This window comes from Macaca fascicularis, chromosome 5, assembly GCF_037993035.2.
Source record: "Macaca fascicularis isolate 582-1 chromosome 5, T2T-MFA8v1.1".
Lineage (NCBI taxonomy): Eukaryota > Metazoa > Chordata > Mammalia > Primates > Cercopithecidae > Macaca > Macaca fascicularis.
This window is the reverse complement of record NC_088379.1, coordinates 175,047,399-175,072,127: the sequence shown is the minus strand read 5'-3', so window position 1 is coordinate 175,072,127 and position 24,729 is coordinate 175,047,399. Positions and strand designations below refer to the sequence as shown.

Below are 24,729 nucleotides of genomic sequence, written 5' to 3'. Positions count from 1 at the left end.
ATTGTTTTTATTGTAGACATCTTTCACTTCTTGGATTATTTCCTAGGTATTTTATTTTATTTGTATCTATTGTAAATAGGATTACTTTTTTCTTTCTTTTTCAGATCCTTTGCTGTTGGCATATAGAAATGCAACTGATTTTTGTATGTTAGTTTTGCATTCTGCAACTTCATTGAACTTATCAGTTCTAATAGTTTTTTGGTGGAGTCTGTAGGCTTTTCCAAATATAAGACCATATCATCTGCAAACAAGGATAATTTCACTTATTCCTTTCCAACTTATGTGCCTTTATTTCTTTCTCTTGTCTGATGCTCTAGCTAGAACTTCCAATACTATTGAATAACAGTGGTGAAACTGGGCATCCTTGTCATGTTCCAGATCTTAAAGGAAAAGTTTTCCGTTTTTCCTCATTTAGAATGATACTAGCTGTGGGTCTGTTATATACAGCTTTTATTATGTTGAGTTATATTCCTTCTACACCCAGTTTCTTGAAGGTTTTATCATGAAGGATGTTGAATTTTATCAAATGCTTTATCAGCATCAATAGAAATAATCATATGGTTGTGTCCTTTGTTTTGTTGATATGATGTATCACATTGACTGATTTGCATATGTTGAACTATCCTTGCATCCCTGGGATAAATCCTACTTGATCATGATGAATCTTTTCAATGTGTTGTTGAATTTTATTTGCTCATATTTTGTTGGGATTTTTGTATCAATATTCATCAGTGATATTGGCCTACAGTTTTCCTTTATTTTCAATGTGTCTTTGTCTGCTTTTGGTACCAGGGTAAAACTGACCTCACAGAATGCATTTGGAAATATTCCCTCCTCCTCTATTTTCTTTTAATAGTTTGAGTAGGATTGTTATTAGTTTTTCCTTAAATGTTTGGTGGAATTCAGGAGTGAAGACATTAGGTCCCAGGCTTGTATTTGCCAGGAGACATTTTATTATGACTTAATCTCAGTACTTTGCTTTTGGTGTGCTCAGAATTTGAATTTCTTCTTGCTTAATTCATGGTAGGTTGTATGTATCTAGAAATTTGGCTGTTTCATCTAGATTTTCCAATTTATTTGCTTATGGTTGCTAATAGTAGCCACTAGTGATTCTTTGCATTTCTGTGGTATTAGTGTACTGTCTCTCTTTTTTCATCTCTAATTTTATTTATTTGGGTCTTCCCTCTTTTTTCTTAGTCTGGTTAAAGGTTTGTCAATTTTATCTTTTCAAAAAAACAACTTTTATTGATCTTTTGTATTGTTTTCTTTGTTTCATTTTCATTTATCTCTGCTCCGATCTTTATTATTTTTTCTATTAACTTTGGGTTTGGTTTGCTCTTGCTTTTCTACTTCTGTAAGAGGCATAATTATGTTATTTATTTGATGTTTTTCTTTTTTTTTTATATAGGTGCTTATAGCTATAAATTTCTCTCTTAGTACTGCTTTCGTTGCATCCCATAGGTTTTGTTATGTCATGTTTACATTACCATTTGTTTTAATACATTTTTCTGTTTTATCTTAATCTCCTTATTAACCCACTGGTCATTCAGGGCATATTTTAAAGTTCCATGTGTTTTTATAGTTTCCAAAATTCCTCCTGTTATTGATTTATAGTTTTATGCCATTATGGTCAGAGAAGGTGCTTGATATAATTTCAATTTTTTGAATGTTTTAAGACTTGTTTTGTGACCTAATATATTATCTATCCTTGAAAATGATCTATATTTTGAGGAGAAGAATGTGTATTCTGCAGCCATTGGATAGAATGTTCTATAAATATCTATTAGGTCCACTTGGTCTATAGTGCAGATTAAGTCTAATATTTCTTCGTTGATTTACTGTCTGGAATATCTGGCTAATCCTGAAAGTAGGGTGTTGAGATTTCCAGCTACTATTGTATTGGGTCTCTTTCTTTATCTCTAATAACATTTGCTTTATGTGCCTGACTACTCCCATGTTGGGTGTATATATATTTAAAATAACTATATTCTCTCTTTTTTAGATCTTATAGGCATGTTTGTTGTTTTTCATTCTTTCTTCTTTTGTGTCCTCTGATTTTGTATTTTCAAACAATCTGTCTTTAGGCTCACTAATTCTTTCTTCTGCTTGATCCATTCTGCTATTAGGAGACTCTGATGCATTCTTCAGTATGTCCATTGCATCTTTCAACTCCAGAATTTCCACTTGATTCTTTTTAATTATTTCAATCTCTTTATTAAATTTATCTGATAGAATTTTTAAGTCCTTCTCTGTGTTATCTTGAATTGCTTTGAGTTTCCCCAAAATAGCTATTTTGAATTTTTTGTCTGAAAAGTCACATATCTCTGTTTCTCAAGTACTGGTCCCTGGTGCCTTATTTAGTTTATCTGGTGAAATTAGGTTTTCCTGGGTGGTCTTGAGGTTTGTAAATATTTTTTTACTGTTTTTGCATTGAAGAGTTAGGTATTTATTGTAGTCTTAGTAGTTTGGGCTTGTTTGTACCTGTCCTTCTTGAGAAGACTTTCCAAAGGACTTGGGTCTTGTAATGTACGTTGTATCTGCATTTGGACTCGGGTGTTGTGATCTAAGTTGTATTTGCATTCGATGTACCCCAACCCCAGTAATGCTGTGGTTCTTGCAGACTCATAGAGGCCCCATCTTGGTGGTCTTGGATAAAATCTAAAAGAATTCTCTGGATTACCATGGAGAAATTCTTGTTCTCCTCTCTTACTTTCTCCCAAACAAATGGAGTCTCTCTGTCTCCACCAGCACTTTATCTTCAAGGAGCTGAAGCCCGTAATGGCTTTATTCTTGAGTAGAGCAGCTGCAATTACCCATCTACAGTTATCACTGTGCATGAAGCCACAAAAAAAAAGAAAACAAAAAAACACTACTGAATCCTCTAGTAGCTAAAGAAAATTCTTTTTGCTCTCATTGTGTGGCAGTCAACTCCAGATCATCATGATAATCAGGATCAATTTCTTCTGTCTTTATCTCAGCTGACAGTTATAAATGCAGGTTTAGTGAAACCCTTATTGCCATCACAAAATACTATTTGCAGCTTCAGGTTCTGTGAAAATACCACATCCATCAGTAATCAGAATTTCCAATTCATCAGATTTTAAAATTGTAGGAGCACAGATGATAAATTCTGAAATTGTGTCACTGGAAGTGATGATTGGAAGGCCAAAAGTCACATTACCCCTTAGGTTCTACACACAGAACCACAAATCAGCAACATAACAAAATGGAAGATTCCTTTTCCAACACTACATGGCATTGTCTTTGACCTGGCATCTTAATTAAGCCTTTAACAGATTATTCCATCATTTTAGTAATTAAGATTTAGGTGTTTTGTATCCATTCACATAGTCAATCCACCAGCCTCTGCTCTAAACTTTCTTAAATATTATCTTCCAGTTTAGTTATTTCAAGACCTTTGACAAAGCAATCAAACCATTTGCCAATGTTCTGGCATCCGTGATGTCCCTATCTCCAGTCATTTCTTCCTGCACACAACCAAGTGAACTTCTTGCAGCTCAGTTCCCTGAGAGTGTTTCACTTTACTACTGTCTTTCAAAGTCAGTTGTATGTGTTGTCAGATTAGCTCTTGTAGATTTTTAGCTACCACCAGCATATTGATCCAAGCAATCTGTAAACTAGACTTTCCTACCACCATTAGCCAATCATAGGGAACCCTGCATGAGTCCACAGGTGACAGTTGCAGAAAAGGAATTGACATAACAGAAATAGGTGACATGGTGTCCAGGCCACTTGTCATGCAACTTCCTATGCCTTCAGAACCTGTTTGTATTCAGTCTTTAATGTAACATCTGCATTGAACAAGGTGTCCCTTGGATGCCTAATCTCATGATGCAGTGGGTTTGAACTACCAACATGATTAGCAATTCTAGTTTCATACTCATTTGATGTTCCATGGTCAAGTAGTCAATCTACGAAAGCCCAGCAGGATGTCAAGGGCAGTTTTTTAAATATCAAGTAGTCATTCTTTGCTGCAGAAGGTATGGCCTTGCTCCAGAACCTTAAGGACTCTGTTGTGACTCATCACACAACATCCTTATCCATTATGATCAATTCTAACACTATTTGTTCTGTTAGATTACACATCTGGGATAGCTGGGCAACTTTTAACCTAACCTGGATGGGCTGCAGAGCCTCTCTTGCTCTGAGCCATACTCAAAGCTAGTGTCATTCTGAATTATCCAATAAAAGAGTAATAACATTTTTCCTGACCACAGCACCTTCAGAATTAAAACAAACCCATCAAACATTATGCTTCTTCTTAGTGACAGTAAATGCAAGATGCAACAAATTTTCCTTTACTTTAGAGAGAATGTCCAAGCCCACCAAAGATATCTACATACCTAAAAAAGTCACCCCTTGGACCGAATCCTAAATTCTTATAGGGTTTATCTCCCAGACTCTAGAATGCATGGGTGTTACTTATGTACCCACAGTACTGTTTATTTGTTGCTCAGCAAATCCAGTTTGTATATTATTAATATAGCAAAGTACCATGATCTTTCACAGAATTTTTTAATGATCAAGATCCCTGAGGATTATATTGCAGTGGAATTTGGGGGCAAGACAGTGAATATGTACTGCTGTATTTCCTATGTAAACACAAGATACTTTTTTTTTTTTTTTTTTTTTGTGAGATGAAGTCTCGCTCTGTCACCCAAGCTGGAGTACAGTGGCACAACCTCGACTCACTGCAGCCTCCTCCTCCTCCTGGATTCAAGCAATTCTCCTGCCTCAGTGTCTTAAGTAGCTGGGATTACCGGCGCCTGCCACCACACCTGGCTAATTTTTGTATTTTTAGTAGAGACAGGGTTTTTGCTGATCTCGAACTCCTGACCTCAGGTGGTCCACCCACCTCAGTCTCCCCAAGTGCTGGGATTACAGGTGTGAGCCACTACGCCCAGTCACAAGATGCTTTTGACTCTCTTAATTATAAAGACTGAGAAAAATGTCTTCGTCAGATGCACTGCCAAATACTATAGTCTATAATGATTTGTTACAGTAAAGATTCTACAATGAGCACAACACTTGGGATTAGGGCTACTAACAGGTTATAGTTACAGTCAGTCATTGTCGTATGTCACATCTGTTTGGTTTTTGCAAAGACCAACGAATAAATTGAGCAAGGACACAATAGGAACCTTCTGAGGAACTATGTAAATTGTGCTTTAGAACAGTCCACTCAAGTCAAGACGAGTTTAATATTTACGTTAACATTAATGTGGATTGGTCAATGGTTATAGACAGAGTGTTAATGGTCTCATACTTCAAGGTTTGTACATTCATCAGAATAGGTGAATATGCTCTCACAGAATCCCAAAGAGCAGTGGCAGAGAGGATCTAGGGTAGGTATGTGATACAACTGAGGTGCGACAGATGCTTACAACTAGAGGCCACAATAGTTGGAGCACAAAGGTGGCTCAAGAAAATGTGAGATCAGGCCTAAAAATGCATTAGTCATTTGGCAGACAGTTGCAATATTTTAGGCATAACTCCATAAAGGTCTGAACTAAGGTACTGATGGCAGTATGACGAAAAGGAGACAGTTTCAGTAGATGCTTATGAGGAAGCTGTCAAGGAGGTAAAATAAAAAGTGACCAACATATTGTTTCTTACATTTTTGACCTCAGACTATAAGATGCCTGGTAACAAAATGATTCCTTAGAAAACAGCAAGTGGAGAAATGTTGGTTTACACACAAGCAGTCCTCTTTTCTGCAAGAGTTTTTTTCTAAAATGCAAATTCCTGTATCTAGATATCATCTACACTAATGACCACCAGACATCAGAGAGAAAAGCCCATGTGGCAGCGTTTAAATCTAAGCCAATTTAATAGAGACAATTCTGATATTTTTATTTTACTACATTATTTTAAAATGTTAATTAGTTGAAACAGCATTCAAATCAATGAGTAAGTAGCCCTTTGAATATAAAAGAAAATCAAATTAACTTCTGGCTGACTGTAAAGTAGATGAAAGCTAGCACCAGGGTAGTCTCCTAATTCATGAAGATATGTCATAGCCAGGAAGGGTTCAGGTCTGGAATTCTTCAAATTGGGGGTATTTTTTAAAATTTTCCCCTTCTTTACATTGCTGGTGAGAATGTAAAATGGTACAGCCAATGTGGAAAATAATTTTGTGATTCCTCATTAAATTAAACATGGAATTAGCATAAGATCCAGTAATTTCACTCCCAGGTATATATACACAAAAGAATTAAAACAAGTGTTCCAGCAAAAAATTCAACATGAATTTTCATAGCATCCTTAGTCACAATAGCCAAAAGATGGAAACTACCCAAATGTTTCTCATGGATGAATGGATAAACTGTGATACAGCCATAGAATGAGAATGAAGTACAGATAGAGACTACAACTAGGTGAGCTTTGAAAATATTATGCTACGGAAAGAAGCTAGTCACAAAAAATAATATAATATATATATTACAGAATATATATATATGTATTATACATACATAATATATTTAATTACATAATATATATATCTACTTATATGAAATGTTCAGAATAGGTAAAAAAAGTTCAACTGGTGGTTACTTGAGGCTGGGAGGGTAAGAGTACAGAAGGATCGCTCTAAAAATTACAAGGCTACTGTTTGTAGTAATAAAAAATGATCTAAACTGACTGTGGTGATAGTACATACCCGTGAAAATACTTAAAATGCATTGAATTGTATGTTTTCTTTTTTTAAAAAAAGAATTGTATAAATTTAGGGGGCACAAGTGCAGTTTTGTTACATGGATATATTGCACAGTGGCAAAGTCTAGGCTTTTAGTGTTACCATCACCCGAATGGTGTACGCCATACTCATTAAGTAATTTCTCATCCCTCACCCACCTCTACTCTCCCAACCCCTGTGGGTCCCTTATGATTATTGTTCCACAAGTTATGTCTATATAATTATTTGGCTCTTACTTATGTGAGAATACATATTTGGCTTTCTGATTCTGAGTTGTTTCACTTAAGATGATGGCCTCCAGTTCCATTCATGTTGCTGCAAAAGACATGATTTCATTCTTTTTATGGCTGAATTGTATTCTGTTGTATGTGTATATATAGTGTGAAATATGTATTGTGAGATATATATACATTGTGAGATATATATATCATAATTTCTTTACTCATTCATCTGTTGATGGACAGAGGTTGGTTTCATGTTTTCAGTATTGTGAAGAGTGCTGCTGTAAACATACAAGTGCAATTATCTTTTTTATATAATGATTTCTTTTCCTTTGGGTATATGTCCAGTCATGGGATTACTGAATCAAATAGTAGTTGTACTTTTAGTTCTTTAATAAATATCCAAACTGTTTTCCATAGAGGTAGCTCTAACTTATATTACTACCAGTTGGAGGATGCAAAGGAAAGCATTCCATTTTCTCTGCAACCTCACCAACATCTGTTCTTTATTTATCTTTTGTCTTTTTAATAATATTCATTCTGACTGGTGTAAGATATCTCATTGTGGTTTTAATTTGCATTTATCTGATGATTAGCATTTTTTCATATGCTTATTGACCATATGTATGTTTTCTTTTGCAAAATGTCTATGTATGTTCTTTACCTACTATTTATAGAGATTATTTGGGTTTTTTTGTGTGTACTGAGTTGTGTGAGTTCAAATGAGTGAATTTTATGACATGTGATTATATCTCAACAAAGCTGTTTAAATATTTTTTTAAAAAGTCTTCCCCTTCTTTTTAAAAATGTATATCTATCTACATTTATTTTTCAAGAATGATTTTGCTGAACATAAAATCCAAGCCTCAAATTTACTTTGGAGGCCCCAAAAGGATTCCCAAGTACATTTTGGCTGCATAATAGCAGCACAAATTAGTGATGGATGGATACCATCTTTCACACTAGAAAAGGAGTGAAAGAACACTTCAAAATGTTAAAACTAGGTCATAAACAACATTGGAAAAAGAAACTTTGGTTGTGCAGTTGTGAAAATTAGAAGCTGTTTCTTGTGTGTAGTAGGAAAGAATTGAGCCAAGGGATGCAGTAGCTTGTTTTCACAATATTCTAAGAAAGTTTACTTTACTCCCTAGTCAACTGTGAACCTATTTCTTACAAGAGGGTTGGAGGCAAACTTTCTGAATAACCTTCAAGTGTTCTTACCAATTTCCATCAAATCCAAACCTAAGTCACTGGAGATACTAACAGAAAGAGACTCAAAAGTCCTAAGCACTTCTCTGAGAAACTGTAGAAATCATAAGTAATCAGAATCTAGTCTTCTTTCCCAAACCACTAGTGATTTATAACAGTTTTATCAGGCTTTCTATATTAAAGCCAGCTATCATCTCAGCTCTTGAAGAAATACTGCTACAACACAATAATAATAGCTTTTTAGTAAATTGTAGGATACAAGTTGACCTTCTACAAAAGAGTTGAGAGGAAGAAGGGAGGTCTGTGTGCTTCAGGACATGGTTTCTGTATTCTATTTCGTGTCAAGTGCCAATTATTTTTAATTCCAAAAAGGCACAGAGAAAGCAAATACTTCTATTTTATTTTTTTCCACTAGCTTTCCTAATAACTACAAAGGAAAAGACACAATAGTAACAACATGAATATTGCTTACGATTATAATTATGATATTCCCAAACACATTTAATAACCTCTTCGTTTTCTCTTCAGATATTCATTGTGGAGATACAATATTCTAAGTACAATTTCCATGATCAAGACAAAGGACATAACATTAAAAATTGCAACAGGAAAAACGCATGCCTTCAAATTTAATACATAAAGATACTGTGATGTAGATGTTACCCCATAGGTGATAAGCCAATTCATGCATAAGCTAATTATTCCAATTTACCATGCCTACAGTTAGGCTACCAAATAAGACCACTTGATATTTTGCACTCTAGCCAATTGGCCATATTTTTCTCAGATAACTAAATCTAAGGACATTAGCACATAATTCATTCAAGAATGTCTTTTTTAAATGGAAAACAAGGCTTTTGTTTAACTAAACACTAATTTCTAATATGAAGCTAAGTGAATTTAAGATAATATACTATCATAGGAAAGAAAAGATAAATATGAAAGTCTTTCTGTTCACTCAGAGTTTTAGCTGAGGACCCAAAACTCATGAAAATAAATATCTCTACATTCTAAAGAGAACTATCAAACCTATAGTCATAAGACTTACCAAAATATAACAGAACAGTTCCCTTGTTAGGGTTCCACCAGAAAAGAGAGTCTGAGGAAAGTATTTGTATTCAGCTAGTTCATGTAGCAGTCTGTCCCAAAACAAGAGTGAAGAAACAGGAAAATTAAGACAGGGAAGGTGCAAAGCCAACTCATGGGGCATTAGTGAGGCTGCTGCCATGGGCAACAGGGGCTCCCTTCTGCAGGAACCTCTGAGGAACACAGAATGCCCCGCAGGATGGCATACCCAGAAGAGAGGAGTTTGGGGCATTTGTCTACAGGTTTGTCCAGTGGTTAAGGTTTGCTTGGAATATTAACTGCACCGCACTTTGGGACTCAACCTACGAGGGGCCAAGGGGACTTTGCTATTTACAGAAGGTCCTAAGACAGAGAAATGGAGAGATCTATAGTAGATGCTTGAGATGGAATGATATCCACATACTTAATTCTGTCCACCACAGCCATGGCTGGAATTTGGGGGAAAAAAAAATGAACAAAAGGAATGGGATACAGAGTACCAAAATGCAACAGACTGAATGTTTCTGTCCCCCCAAAACTCATATGTTCAAATCCTAACTCTCAATGTGATGGTATTAAAAACTGGGGCCTTTGGGAGGTAACTGGGTCACGAGGATGAAGACCTCATAAATGGGATTGGTGCCCCAAGGGACCCCAGAGAACTTTCTAGCCCTCTTTGCACCATGTGAGGATACAAGAAAGAAAACAGATCATTTGCAAACTGGAAGACGACTCTCACCAGAATCTGGCCATGCTGATACCCTTATCTAGGACTTTGCAGCCTCCAGAATTGGGGAGAATACATTTCCGTTATTTATTAGCCACTCAGTCTTCTGCTATAGCAGCCTGAACTAAGACCAAAAAAAAAGCGTTTGTTACATAGATCCACCCCACTCCTACCCTTATTTATAAGAAACATTTGAAACGCTAAGGAAACTGATCAGAAAGAACAATTCCTTGAAGCAAAAAAAAATTTAACACATTGTGGCATTTCTCTTACTACTCCTGTAGGAGAGAGTATAGGGTTGATTTTCAGCTGCCAAGGCAAGTGAGGAAGCTTTAAAAGAAAGAACTCTTCTAAGTGCCTGGGGATGTTTGCAAGAGAAGAGCCTTGCATCTCACCAGGCATCTTTCTCCCTACCTGAAAGAAATGCTAAGGCCTGCCTCTGCTGCTAACAGAATAGAAAACCAGAGTTTCTACAAGATCTTAACATGTCTCCTTACACTTGCCATCTTCTCATTTGGAAATTCTGAAGCTAGCAGGCTAGCTGGAGCTATTCATATGCACAGAGCAAAGAGAAGAGAATGCAGTTATGAGATCAAAGTGCCCCTCTGCCATATAATGCAGTGAGGTTATATGAGCTTCCTTTGGCCATATAGACACTTTGCATGATCAGCTAGAATGGTCTTCAAAGGATATTGCCCAAGAAAACTGCCTGCAGGATGAGGGACCACAGCAGAAAGGGGCAGTGTGGGATATGTCACTGAAAAGCAACAGTGAAAAGGAGTCAGAAGAGGTCAAAGAGTGCATTTTCTTGGTCACTATGGCAGACAACCAGTTGTCCCCACAAAATTATTTTCCTTTCTTGCTGGACATGTGACTGTCAAGCTTCAGATTATATTTCCCAGCCTCCTCCCATGAAAAGAAACCACATGACTAAGTTATCATCATTGCAATGGTAACAGAAATAATGGGTGCAACTTCTGCCTCACTTGCTAAAATGAAGTTGCTTGCCCTGGATTCACCTCTTTCCTCTTCTCTCTCTGAAAAACAGACATGTCCATGACAGCTTCTTGGTCATGCAAACCAGGATAACACGAATTTAGGGGGTTGGTGGATGACTAATATGGAAGGAATTCAGGTCCCTAAACGACTTTTTGAGGGAAAACTGGACTATCAAGTGAGAGAGTAATAAATCCATATTTAAGCAAATGTTCATTTTTTTTATTATTGCTCCATGAAAAAGAAAAAAATAAACTTAAGGTTAATCCTATTGATTTTTTATTTTAATTTGATTATGTTTCTAACAAGAGAGATTAAATACAAAGAAATTGACCTTATTGGATGCTAGAAGGCCACAAATCATTGTAATAAGATGCTTTTCATTCCCCCTTCCCCAAGAACCAATTTTCACTACCATTAAGGATGCATGATTTCAGCTATTGTGTGTTTTTTCTCTTTGTTACAGCAGCCTAATCTTTGCCCTCCCTTATACAGTGAGGAAGCTAAGAAGGGTGGAAATTTCTTTTGCATCGCCCCAGGAGCCCACTATTACAGCCATGAGAGAAGGCTGGCCATAAGAAAAGTCACTTGAAAATTAAGAGAGAGCTAGAAACACCAGACAAAAGCACCAGGTAAGTAAAATGGGCTTTGCCACATTTTCTCTCATCTTTTCTCTCCTCAATCCCTGTTCCTCAACCCTACTTGGAGGAGCCAGAGACAAACAGCAGAGGAGAACGGATGTAAAAACAGGAGCTTATGGAGGTGGACTAAATCTTACTTTGCTTAGGTGAGAGAGACAGGTAGAGGAGCTTAAGAAAACAAAGTTCTAATTTAGACTAGACTGGACATTTTAAAATTTATAAAGGTATTTAAAGCTACGGGTTTCATACAAGATGTCACCCAGAAATGACAGTGAGACATCCACAAAAGCAGTAGAGGCAGAAAAATAAACCTGTTTCGAAATTGCACTCTACCAAATTCAGTACACCCAATTAATCGAGTTATTCGATATCCAATAAGTAAAGCATATACACTGCAAACGTTCAAGAACAAATGATATTTCTCCCACTCATACTCAGCTGTTATCAAACCTGGCTAATCTAATTGTGACAGCTTTTATCCTATTTGAGATTCAATCTTTTACTTCTCTTCATAGATACCTGCTAGAACTCTAAAGTCTGTTCATGGACCCCAATTATTTAATATGCCAATTATGACGTTGCAACTACTAAAAGAATTTAGAATCCTTTGCAACAGAGGTTGTTCTATTTTTCTAGCCAGAGATTGTCACTCCATAATTTACTAATGAGCTTTTCTAGAAATAACAGAAAATGCTTAGCATCTCTACTTTTTTTATCTACTGAAGTCCAAACATCTCAGGGTGATAGCAGGATTATAGGCAGCATCATTTAATAATACCAGTTTTTCAAAGTAATTTCTTTATTTTTAAAAAGCTTTTTTATTTTTATAAAGCTTTGGCACAAAAATTGTTGTGACATGTTTCCTAATTGCAGAGGGAGAGGGTGTTGCTCTTTAAAGCACATTTTTAAAGGAAGAACTTTTGAAAAATCTACAAAGTGATTTCTTAGAAATGCCATTAGTCACAGAATTAAAATTGTTTTCCTCCACTTATTTATTTTACACTAAAATTTAATAATATTATTCTTCCTCTGGAGAGTACCAATGTTAAGGGGTAGTAGCACGAAACATTTAAAGGAAGCTCTCTTGGAAGACTGAGGCAGGAGGATTGCTTGAGACCAGGACTTCAAGACTAGCTTGAGTAAATAGCAAGACCCTGTCTCTACAAAAATATTTAAAACTTAGCCAGGCATGGTGGCACGCAACTGTCGTCCTGGCTACTTGGGAGGCTGTGGCAAGAGGATAACTTGAGCCCGGAAGTTGGAGGCTGCAATGAGCTATGATTGCACCACTGCACTTCAGCCTGGGTGACAGAGTGGGGCCCTGTATCAAAATTCTGCTTTGTTTCTTTGTCCCACCCCAGCTCTTATGATTCTAAAAGTCTGTCTAAGCATAAAGTGTGTCCAGCTTCAAATAAGAGAGATGGAGAGCAAGGAGAATCTTTATACATGTATCTATGTAACTATATAGATAGATACAAACACAGATCTTAAAGAAGTCAAAACATCCAGCTCAAAAATGTCATCTAGGAAAATACTAAGGTCTCAGAAACTTATAAACCCAAAAAGATAAACAAACAAGCAAAAGGCTTATCTACTTCCAATTCACCAAGCACTGACATCTTCTTTAATCCTCATCTCAAAATCTCCCACACCTTGAATGTTGCCTCTCTCTGTCCTGAGATGAGATACACATCCTCGTATCTCCTCTATCTTTCCTATCCTATATTATAAAGTCCCATCTCTGTAGTGGCTCATTGTTCTGCTCCACACAGCCTTCCCTTGTTTCCCTGGTTTGGTTGTCTTTGATGCTTTTTCCAAGGATTCCTCTGAGAGAGCCACATGTACCAGGTCAACAAACTAAGCAAGGCAGTAGCCTATGCACTCATCAAGGGAGGGAATAAAGTCTTATTCAATCCTCTATTCCATTTCCCCAGTGTAGCAAGTACTAGTTGAAATTGTTTTCATTTTGTTTTGCTTTGTTCTTGCATTAATTGAGTCACTGGATGAAGAGAAAGAAAAGGAAACATATCTCCTCCCAATGACATTATCACAGCATGGGTCCTAGATGTTTATTGTCAGGAAGTCAGGCACATGGTGGGAACTTAAACTGTTTTCCTCCCCTCGGCATCCTCAGCCTGCCTATTACCTGGTTATTAGTCATTTGATTTACCTCAGCGCCTGATGAGGACAGAGGCTGAGCAGTCCTCAACCACCTACTCCTTGCTTGTTAGATGCCACCTGCATCTATCTCTGCTTGACTGGATGCCACCAAGAAGCTATCTTGAGTCACTAAACAGACCCACCATTTCCAAACTAACAGCTATCCAAAAGCTCTCATTTAGATGAATAGAGTAATTTACAAGCAAGATGGGAAAGACAGAAGGAAAGATGGCATAAAGAGTGCTGCTTCAGCCCTTTCGATAAGGTCCAACTTGTACACCAATAGCCAGTCTTGCCAATTGCTCACTCTGCTTATGCAGAGAAGCTGTTACCCTGCCGTGGAAAGTGCTGGAGGTTTTTTTTGGCCCATCACCATTCATTATCAGGAAGAAAAATCAGCTTCTTATTTGAAGCTCTTTTTTTCTCATAGCCCATTGGCCATGACTGATGTTACTTTAAGTAATGCAGTTAAAACTGCTTAACCCCAGAAAGCCTCATACATAGGAAGTGCTTGCTCTAGTTAAGATAAAACCCAGAGGAGGCAGAAACTGTAAAGGACAACAGGTGTCTTCAAACTTCCCCTTACCACCTTTCTTATATGTAAAGGCAAAGAGCCAACTCACAAGTCACAATTTCTTACAAGTCATTACACAAATGTCCAAGAATTCAGAATTGTATCCTTATATAGCCTAAATATTTCATAATACTGTTGACATTGATTCACCTCTTAAGATCATCAAAGGACAAGGATATGTGACCTATTTTCACTGTAAATAATAAATACATCATTTTATATTTCATTTGTCATACCTCCCATTAAATCATTTCTTAAAAAGAAATCCAACAGCATCATTTCTTTTTTTAATGTTGTTCCAATTATTCTTAAAATAATTAGAATATGGCTTACTGTATTCTTTTAGGAATCAATATTTCTTTTTGGCAAAACATTATGTGACTTTTTAAAATAAGATAATAGCTTCCATTACAACAAAGTGACTATTTCTCTCAACATACTTGAACTTCATATGAAGATGGAACCAACGAAAGCAGGAATGCTCTCGGCGACTTACTAACATTTAGTCAGTTGATTTCACTTATAAGAAGGGCAACTGGCATCTTCCATTAGTTCTATTACCACAATTGCAAGGGCTAGGATGATAACGGCACATAGGAGGGAAAAAACTAAAAGAAGGATTTACTTTAAAATTAGCTCAAGATGCTTGAAGTAAACAATTTTTAAAACACATAAATAGACAGCTAGCCAATAGTTATTACATTCAATAATTTAGCATGATACGCATGACGGTTTTGACCTCCAAAATAATTTAGCACCTTGAGCTGAGATTAAATGCAGAACATTAATTTTTCCCTCTGGTTGTCAAGTCAACCAAGAGACCCGTCAAATCCATTTAAATAAAGCCTGCATCATGTAATAATATTAAAGGGTATAAAATATTAATATGGGTCTGTGGTAGAACATTGGCCAACAGAGCTGCAGTGAGGTGCCTTTAATTTATTACCCTGACAATCTGTCTTGCACTAAAACTAGGTGTTAAAGCACCATCTAAGAATTATTTTTTTGAGCTAGAAGATGGGCCCATTTAAGAAAGGTCACAGTTCCTTCAACTGCGCAGAATTTTTAGTACCTCCAAGGAAAAGAAGTCATGAGTTCCATTTTAATTGTATGAATTTGAAGAGACAACAAAGTACAAATGCCTGAAACCCATTGTAATGAAAATGGAATTTTCAAAGAAAAAGGTAAACACTAACTCATTACATGAGGCCTGATGAGCTTCCCCCATCGTAAAAGTCCATCTAAATCAATGTATTATTTACATGCCACATACACCAACCTTCATCAGTGCTCTTCTCCTAAACACATTCTGATTTTTATCTCTGAATACCATTTTTCTGGATCATTTTCCAATGAGCTTGCTAGGTTTTAAGTACATATTCTTAAATATTTTATCCTTATTCTGAAGATTGTTTCCCTGCAAGAACCACACTTGTTCCATATAAAAAATCTCATACTGATGAGTAGGGAGGTTACAGATGGAGATAAACAGTGGGAGAAACGTGCAATGCATGCTTTGTTGTATTCAAGTGTTTGCTTTATTGCCATAAATACTCAATAGTCATTCATTTTACTAAATTAGAAATTTGTATAAATTCTTCAAAATAGGTTTGGTTTACAATTTATTGTAAACATGCCAAACATACTCTTTAATGCTAATCGTGTTATTTTTCCAGGTACATCACACACACACACACAAACACACACACACACAAAACAAAAGCCAGAGGCTGCCTTCTCACTCCCCCATGGTCATCCACCACACAAAGCAGTAGATCTTCCTTTAAACTGAGCTTCCACTAACTTCAAAGAATCTTCTCTGTAGGAGAACAAGGTGCATAAGACACAGGAGGAAACAGAAATCTAACCACAGGAAAAAAACCTTTAAAAATTCTAACCAAAGCACAGAATTCTCCAAACAAGGGAATTGCTCAGCAACAATCAGGTCAGGCATGAAATCACAGACATTAGGGTGAAGTCAGAGAGCTCACCTTCACGTGGAGACGGAAGACAGCACAGTGATGACACAAAATCTCACAGCAACCACAGTGACAGGAGTGGAGGAAACTGCAGATTTCCCAGGCTGACCTATAGTTACTTGATAAAATGCAATGGACACCATTCCAATGTCTCAAAGGGTGGCTATAATCTTTCAGAGCATGCAAAGCCACTTGTTTCAAAGAGTCAAAGTGTCAGCCGAGTTCTTTATTTCTAAATTTTCTGTTTATTAATGTTTTAATTTCTACGAAATAAGCTTCCTGAATTAACTAATTTGAGTTGTATCTATAATAAAGCTTGTTAATTAAATTTGAGAAAAACTCAATGTTTACCTCATATCCACTGCTAATATGAACCTGGAACTCAGGAGACGTCATTATCACATCATTTCTACAGCCTCTTATCTCATTGGCTAAGTGATCACATGCCAGTCATCGCTGTGAGGTGTTTTTCTTCTTTATCAGATCCCCATCATAGAGGTCACAATAACCTGGGAGAAAAGACAAAGAAAGTTGTATTAAGTTTACATTATTTGCCCAGATGAAAGCAGAAAACCACAGAGTAATGCAAAAAGTATCTCTGTCTCTGAAGGGCCATTATCGCTTCATCTTCTGGAACAAAGGCAGAGACACAGAGGTTTGTATGCGACTGTCTTCCTGGGCTGTCATTCTATAGAATTGCCAAGGTAAGTGTTCCCTTATAGTACAGCTTTCCTTATAAACTTCCAGGCAGTGCTCATGATAAATAGGCTCATAAATTATTAACAAATAATCTAGGCTTGGAGGGTCCTAAGGGAAATTATATAAAAATATCTGATTGTAGGCCAGATGCGATGGCTCGTGCCTATAATCCCAGCACTTTGGGAGGCCAAGGCAGGCAGATCACCTGAGGTCAAGAGTTTGAGACCAGCCTGGCTAACATGGTGAAACCCCATTTCTACTAAAAACAACACACACACACAAAAAGAAATATCTGATTGTATGGGATGCTTTTCATCCCAAAGACTTTTCCATCAATCTATAAGTACATATTAAGAACCTATCACTGCTCTTTTTACTGTAAAGATACAGTGTAGCATGCATAACCCTGTATGCAGAGACCTTATAATCCAAAGTGGTAGAAGGGGTAGGGTTGCCAGTGAAAATACAGGAAACTCAGTTAAATTTGAATTTCAAATAAACAATGAATAGGTTGTGGGGCTTTTTATTTGTTTTGTTTTGTTTTTTCAGACACAGTCTCGCTCTGTCCCCCAGGCTGGAATGCAGTGGCACGATCTTGGCTCACTGCAACCTCCACCTCCTGGTTTCAAGGAATTCTCCTGCCTCAGCCTCCCAAGTAGTTGGGATTACAGGCACGTGCCACCATGCCTGGCTAACTTTGTATTTTTAGTAGAGATGGGGCTCATGCCTGTAATCCCAGCACTTTGGGAGGTCATGTCAGGCAAATCACTTGAGGTCAGGAGTTCGAGACCAGCCTGGGCAACATAGCGAAACCCCGTCTCTACTAAAAAATACAAAAATTAGCCAGGCATGGTGACACATGACTTTATTTATTTTTCTTTTCCTTTTTTTTTTCTTTTTGTAACATTTTTTGTAGAGATGGGATCTCACTATGTTGCCCAGGCTGGTCTCAAATTCCTGGGCTCAAGGGATCCTCTTGCCTTGGCTTCCCAAAATGTTGGGATTACAGGCATGAGTCACTGTGCCCGGCCATGAGCATGACTTTAAACACAGCATGATTGTGTGTTTCTCTCACAATGAGCAGATACTAGCACAAGGGGGCAGAAAGTAAAGAAAGGTCAGATGTCCTCTTGAAAAGTAGGAAGCTGAATAGCTTTGGCTTAAGAAAGATTAAAAACAAGAAGGAAGACTATTACCTAAGCTAATAAAATCAGATCAATAAAAATCTACACCTTGAAGCTGATAATTTTATAAGTAATATAATTGAATAATATTCAAATATTATTGTATGATAGTTCCCAGTAGAAATAAGAGTATCGAGGGAAAAAATTCTGGGATCTAAGATTACAGACTATCAGTTCTTTTATTGATTTAATTGATGATTTACTGCATTTAAGGAAATAATGGGTTTTTTCCCATAGGTAAAACAGAAGACTAGTAAATTTGCTCTTATTTAGGTGAATATGTAAGCAAGTAAGGAATAGTTAGCATTTTGCTACTGTCTGGGATATTATCACAATGGCTGTATTTAATTTAACAAAAGAATATATATGATTAATAATAGTAGTACGTTTGATGACAGTAAATATTTTAATAAATTTCAGTAATTCCCATAGTTATTAAAGGCAGTCTTTTTTTTTTTTTTTTTTTTTTTTTGAGACAAAGTCTCACCCTGTCACCCAGGCAAGAGTGCAGTGACATGATCTTGGCTCACTACAACCTCCACCCCCCAGGGTTCAAGCGGTTCTTATCCCTTCCAAGTAGCTGGAACTACAGGCACACACTACCATATCTGGCTAATTTTTTGTATTTTTAGTAAGACAGGGTTTACCATGTTGCCCAGGCTGGTCTCGAACTCCTGGCCTCAAGTGATCCACCTGCCTCAGCCTCCCAAAGTGCTGGGATTACAGGCGTGCACCACCATGCATGGCCAAATTCAGTCAACTTTTTAAATACTGGAAGTCTTACTTTTTCTTCATAGAAAATGATTTCTAGTTTTCTAAACTAGAAATAGTAGTATCTTACCTTACATAACATGTTTTCCAAAATCTTGGTGTAATTTCTCTCCTGCTTGTATGTGAAAACTGCCACATTCAACATGAGAGAATAGTTCATGCTCCTGAAAAGAACGTGCAATGGATCAAATTTTCTAGTTTTAATTTTGTTAAAAACTACCAGATATGTTTAATTTCCTTGAAAATGTTTATATGTTAAGCAACATAAAGAGTTTTTTGTATTTATGTTACTTTTACTAAGATATATATATTTTTTGGTCCAGAAACATTGAAATAATGAATACTTTCTTTCAAACTTCTCATATAATAATTATATTGCATTTTATATTTCTTCCTCAATAGACTTCATTTCAGCAATCATTTTAGTAATCCTGATTTAGGTATTGAGAGTCTGGTTTTTAAGAGCCCACTTAGAAATATGTTAAGATTCTCAAACTGCATTGCATGTATTAAAGTTTATAGTACCCAGCGTCAAACATTTTGCTATATTATTATAGTAATATTAAAACTGTTTTGGGTGTGCACATGCACACGTGTGTGTAGGGGTAGGGGGACGTTCTTCAAAGAAGGATAAAACACAGTTATGGGTTGAAATATCTTATAGATAATTGTGTACTTTCCCATCAGGGAAAAGATAAAACTAGCCTAACTATATGTGTTCACTTTAAGAGTTGCAGAGATTTCACTGAGGAGGAATATTTTTTTCAAAAGTCACGAAATAATATTATTCCAAAAGGATGTTTATGTAAAATATATGAAAATTTTAAAATACAATAATTCATTCAAAAAGCACTGAAATGTCCATTTTAAGACTCATTTGATAATAATGCTGAGAAAATAAAGATAATTGGAATCTAGAGCTCAATTACATTTTTAAGTTAAAATGCAATAGATTTAGGTTCCCAGTAAATAATGGCAAGAGAGTTAAAAATGAACTTTCATTGAATGAATACATTTGGTTTTATGTAATTCCCTATTTTGAATTCGTTTTTTGCCTTGTACTATAAAGCTTAATATGAAATCATAGCTCAAGTCTTTTGGGTTAAAATATTTTTTTTTAAAAAAAAAAAGAAAAAGTAAACGGCCTCAAATTTACCAGCAGCAAGCAAACAAGAGAAGGGAAGTAGCTTCATGCTGCAAATGTCAATCAATGGAAACAGAACATAAGCTAGAAATTCAGATTTGTTCGTATTTTAAAATATATGTATAAACTTTGCATTACATTTGGCATGTTTGGGGTGGTGCCACATAATCAAATACATCAAAATGTTATAGCGAGCACTATGAATATTCACAATATGTATGATAAATAAATACCATGGAATCCAACAAGACTCCCAACAGATCCTCATTCTCCGAAAACCTTACTAAAGAAAAAAGGTAGGTTGAAGAAATTCTAAGAATGCTGCTAATGTCCTCCAACTTAGAGAGAGGGCGACTGAGAGCTGAGTGGAAAGACACAGGAAGATGTTCAATACTAGAGGATCTGGAGGATCTGGAGGATCACACTCCTGGAGGATCTCAGAAAGACAAGAACAGATACTGGAACTTACCATCTTCAGATGGAGAAAACAGATGCTATCAATGGAAACAGGCCCTAGTAGGAGACATTTGTAGGATTTCAGTGAGAAAGCCAAACCCAAATTGTCCAGAACAAGGGTTATAGTTCTCTAATCCTTGAACCCTCAGGTTTCAGAAAAGCAGATAGAACAGACAACCAAGCTGTCAAAATATAGCACCTAAATTAACAAATCAAACAACTCACAAAAACAAAAGAATTATAGCAAAGAGAATTTACTCATACTATGTCATAACAGAAACTTCCAGACAAAGCTCTCTGTTAACCGATAACCAAATGAAATGCATGCCATGGAAACAATGGCAACAGACTACAGTTGGAAAAAAAATTAGCTAGTGAATAACATGAAAAATCCATCATCAAGAAGACATAGGTCGGCAAAGCCTGAGTCCTGTCGTCTCACCTTCCTCCTATACAGCATAAGCTTCACCATTCGCTCCACCTTCTCTACCAACTACCGGTCCCTGGGCTCTGTCCAGGCGCCCAGCTACGGCACCCGGCCGGTCAGCAGCGCGGCCAGTGTCTATGCAAGCGCCAGGGGCTCTGGTTCCCGGATCTCCGTGTCCCGCTCCACCAGCCTCCGGGGCGGCATGAGGTCCGGGGGCCTGGCCTCAGGGATGGCCGGGGGTCTGGCAGGAATGGGAGGCATCCAGAACGAGAAGGAGACCATGCAAAGCCTGAACGAATGCCTGGCCTCTTACCTGGACAGAGTGAAGAGCCTGGAGATGGAGAACGGGAAGCTGGAGAGCAAAATCCGGGAGCACCTGGAGAAGAAGGGACCCCAGGTCAGAGACTGGAGCCATTACTTCAAGATCATCGAGGACCTGAGGGCTCAGATCTTCGCAAATACTGTGGACAATGCCCGCATTGTTCTGCAGATTGACAATGCCTGTTTTGCTGCTGATGACTTTAGAGTCAAGTATGAGACAGAGCTGGCCATGCGCCAGTCTGTGGAGAAGGACATCCATGGGCTCCACAAGGTCATTGATGACACCAATGTCACTCGAGTGCAGCTGGAGACAGAGATCGAGGCTCTCAAGGAGGAGCTGCTCTTCATGAAGAAGAACCACGAAGAGGAAGTAAAAGGCCTACAAGCCCAGATTGCCAGCTCTGGGTTGATCGTGGAGGTAGATGCCCCCAAATCTCAGGACCTCGCCAAGATCATGGCAGACATCCGGGCCCAATATGACGAACTAGCTCGGAAGAACCGAGAGGAGCTAGACAAGTACTGGTCTCAGCAGACTGAGGAGAGCACCACAGTGGTCACCACACAGTCCGCCGAGGTTGGAGCTGCTGAGACGACGCTCACAGAGCTGAGAGGTACAGTCCAGTCCTTGGAGATCGACCTGGACTCCATGAGAAATCTGAAGGCCAGCTTGGAGAACAGCCTGAGGGAGGTGGAGGCCCGCTACGCCCTACAGATGGAGCAGCTCAATGGGATCCTGCTGCACCTGGAGTCAGAGATGGCACAGACCCGGGCAGAGAGACAGCGGCAGGCCCAGGAGTATGAGGCCCTGCTGAACATCAAAGTCAAGCTGGAAGCTGAGATCGCCACCTACCGCCGCCTGCTGGAAGATGGCGAGGAATTCAATCTTGGTGATGCCTTGGACAGCAGCAACTCCATGCAAACCATCCAAAAGACCACCACCCGCCAGATAGTGGATGGCAAAGTGGTGTCTGAGACCAACGACACCAAAGTTCTGAGGCATTAAGCCAGCAGCAGCAGGGTACCCTTTGGGGAGCAGGAGGCCAATAAAAAGTTGAGTTCAAAAAAAAAAAAAGAAGACATAACCCAAAGAAAAGAACTTATTTCCCACAAATACTTCACACTACAAAATAATTTGAAAGAAAATGAATTCAATAAAAGAACTCAAAGACGAGATGATAAAACAAATTAGGGAAACTGAAGTGCCAATGGGAAAAAAATGAGAAACAAAAAATTATATTATTATAGATCTAATACATAAATAGAAACAGAAAAAAAAAAACAAGTTAAAAAATTGAAATTACAGCATGGGAATGTCTTAAAACATGTATAAATGCAGAGAGAAATAGGGACAAAAAAGCTTAAAGCAAATGAAAAGAAATTGGTGAATGTAAATGGCAGATAAATGACATCTATCAATCATTGAAAAAGAGGAAAGAAAAGGTATATGGAAAACGAATACAAAAGTATTTCTTTAAAGTTTGAATAAAACTAAATAAAATTTTAAAAATATATCTTCTAATATGAAAGCTGTTGCAGAATAAGCAAACCAGGTATATTCTCATTAAGTTACTAAATTTTAAAGATGAAGTTAGAATTGTTGAAGCATCCAGGCAGTAAAAGTAAATCAACATTAAACGAGAAAGAAAAAAATATTTGGCTTCAGACTTGGCTTTTTGAACAGTAACATTCAAAATCAGAAAGTAATGGAAAATATCCACAAAACTCTCGGGGGGAAAACAGCATGACTTTATATTGTAATAATGATCCAATAATTATTCCAACAGAAAAGCAATGGGCAAATATAGGTGCGGTGGCTCACACCTGTAATCCCAGCACTTCAGAAGGCCAAGACGGGCAGATCACTTGAGGTCAGGAAGTCGAGACCAGCCTGGCCAACCCCATCTCTACTAAAAATACAAAAATTAATTTGGCATGGTGGTACATGCCTGTAATCCCAGCTACTTGGGAGGCTGAGGCAGGAGAGTCACTTGAACCAGGGAGGTGGAGGTTGCAGTGAGCCGATATCAGGCCACTGCAGAGCTAGACTCCGTCTCAAGAAAAGAGAAAGAGAAAAGTAACGGGCAGACATTCCCAAGCATCTAAAACCACTGGGTCTTCTTGAACAAACAGTTGAAAAATTGATGAACAAGAGAAAATCCAAGTACACAATTTGAAATTGAAGAACCTTCCTTAAAAAGATTAAGAATTAGCATTAACTATAAAATATAGAAATTAAATAGAATGCTTGGAACATGACAGTACATATAGTAAAAATAGTATAAATGTTCTGAAAATTTCTAACACAGTAAAAATAACCTAAATAAAAATCCAGAGGCTCCAGAAATAGAGAAGGGAAAAATGATCACTTTGTTAATCACTTTAGCTTTCATAATGTATCAGTCTATATTATTAATTTAACTATGTTGTATAATTAAAAAAAGATTCATACTTCATGAATTTTCTAATCTTTTTATTAACCTTAGAATAGTGTTAGAGACTAATACTTCTGGTGAAGAAATCTTTATATCTTTATCCTTTATCTGAAATCAATTAATGCCAGAAATTTCATTTTAACTCTTTTTATTTAATGTACAATTGAACAGATTTTACTTTAAAAGAACGTGATTCCAATGTTATTAAGTATTTCTGTCTCATGCATGAAATACATACATATACATTCATGAGACAAATGGAGAGACAAAGATTCATTTTTCTGCCTGTATATATATTTAGTAAGATTTCTAAAATGACTTCTAATGTTAAAATTTCAATTAGTTTGAGTTGTAGAGTTTGGGGATTTCTTTCTACTTTCTACTTTGAACCTGTCTGCTTTGCTTAAATGTTTTATAATGACCTCGTATTCATGTTATATCAATAAGAGTACCTGCTTTACATTTTTTAAATTAAAATGAACTAAGTTGGGTCCTCAGTCAATATTCTGACCAATACATGAAGAAAAATATTACTAATCATCTGGACGGGTTCTTCTATACCCAATAGTTATAATAAATTTGGACTGAGTTTTCTTAAATCATTGTCATGCTTCTTGTAAGTAATGTTATGCATTGGTTACTTTGATGACCAAGAATAAAGCACATAGTTCTTTGTACTGGAATCAGATTTTTCTCTGCAAAAATCCGGTGAGAATTCTCTTGTCAATACAAGGAAATTGAACCCATTGTTAGCATTTGGACCAACAGGCTACCATTCATTGAGCATCAATTTTGGGTTTGCCTGCATAACATGTCGATGAGCTTGATGTTTTAGATCTTCATCATTGATTATTTCCAAACTACTGAAAATGTAACATTATCATTCTCAGATTTTAAAATGAGTAAAAATCAGACTTAGAAAAGTCTAAGGTAATGCAGATAATAAATGGTGAAACCAAGATTCAATACCAAGATCTATTTGCCATAATCATGATCTTTGGCTAG

The 24,729-nt window shown here is 37.0% G+C and overlaps 1 long non-coding RNA gene and 1 pseudogene across 2 annotated transcripts in view; one reads left to right on the top strand and one right to left on the bottom strand.

The window, feature by feature from the left end:
- LOC102122164 (uncharacterized) overlaps positions 1 to 24,729 on the bottom strand; it is a 139,858-nt gene that overhangs the window by 67,324 nt on the left and 47,805 nt on the right. The window contains exons 2-3 of one of the 2 annotated variants that reach the window (XR_012435214.1): positions 19,015 to 19,108; positions 16,642 to 16,799 (exon numbers count right to left, since the gene is read on the bottom strand). This is a non-coding gene — a long non-coding RNA (uncharacterized lncRNA). Of the gene's footprint in view, positions 1 to 16,641; positions 16,800 to 19,014; positions 19,109 to 24,729 lie in introns of those variants that run through there. The other variant, XR_012435213.1, reaches the window with a different exon arrangement.
- Positions 21,026 to 22,397, top strand: LOC102117382 (keratin, type I cytoskeletal 18 pseudogene; annotated as a pseudogene).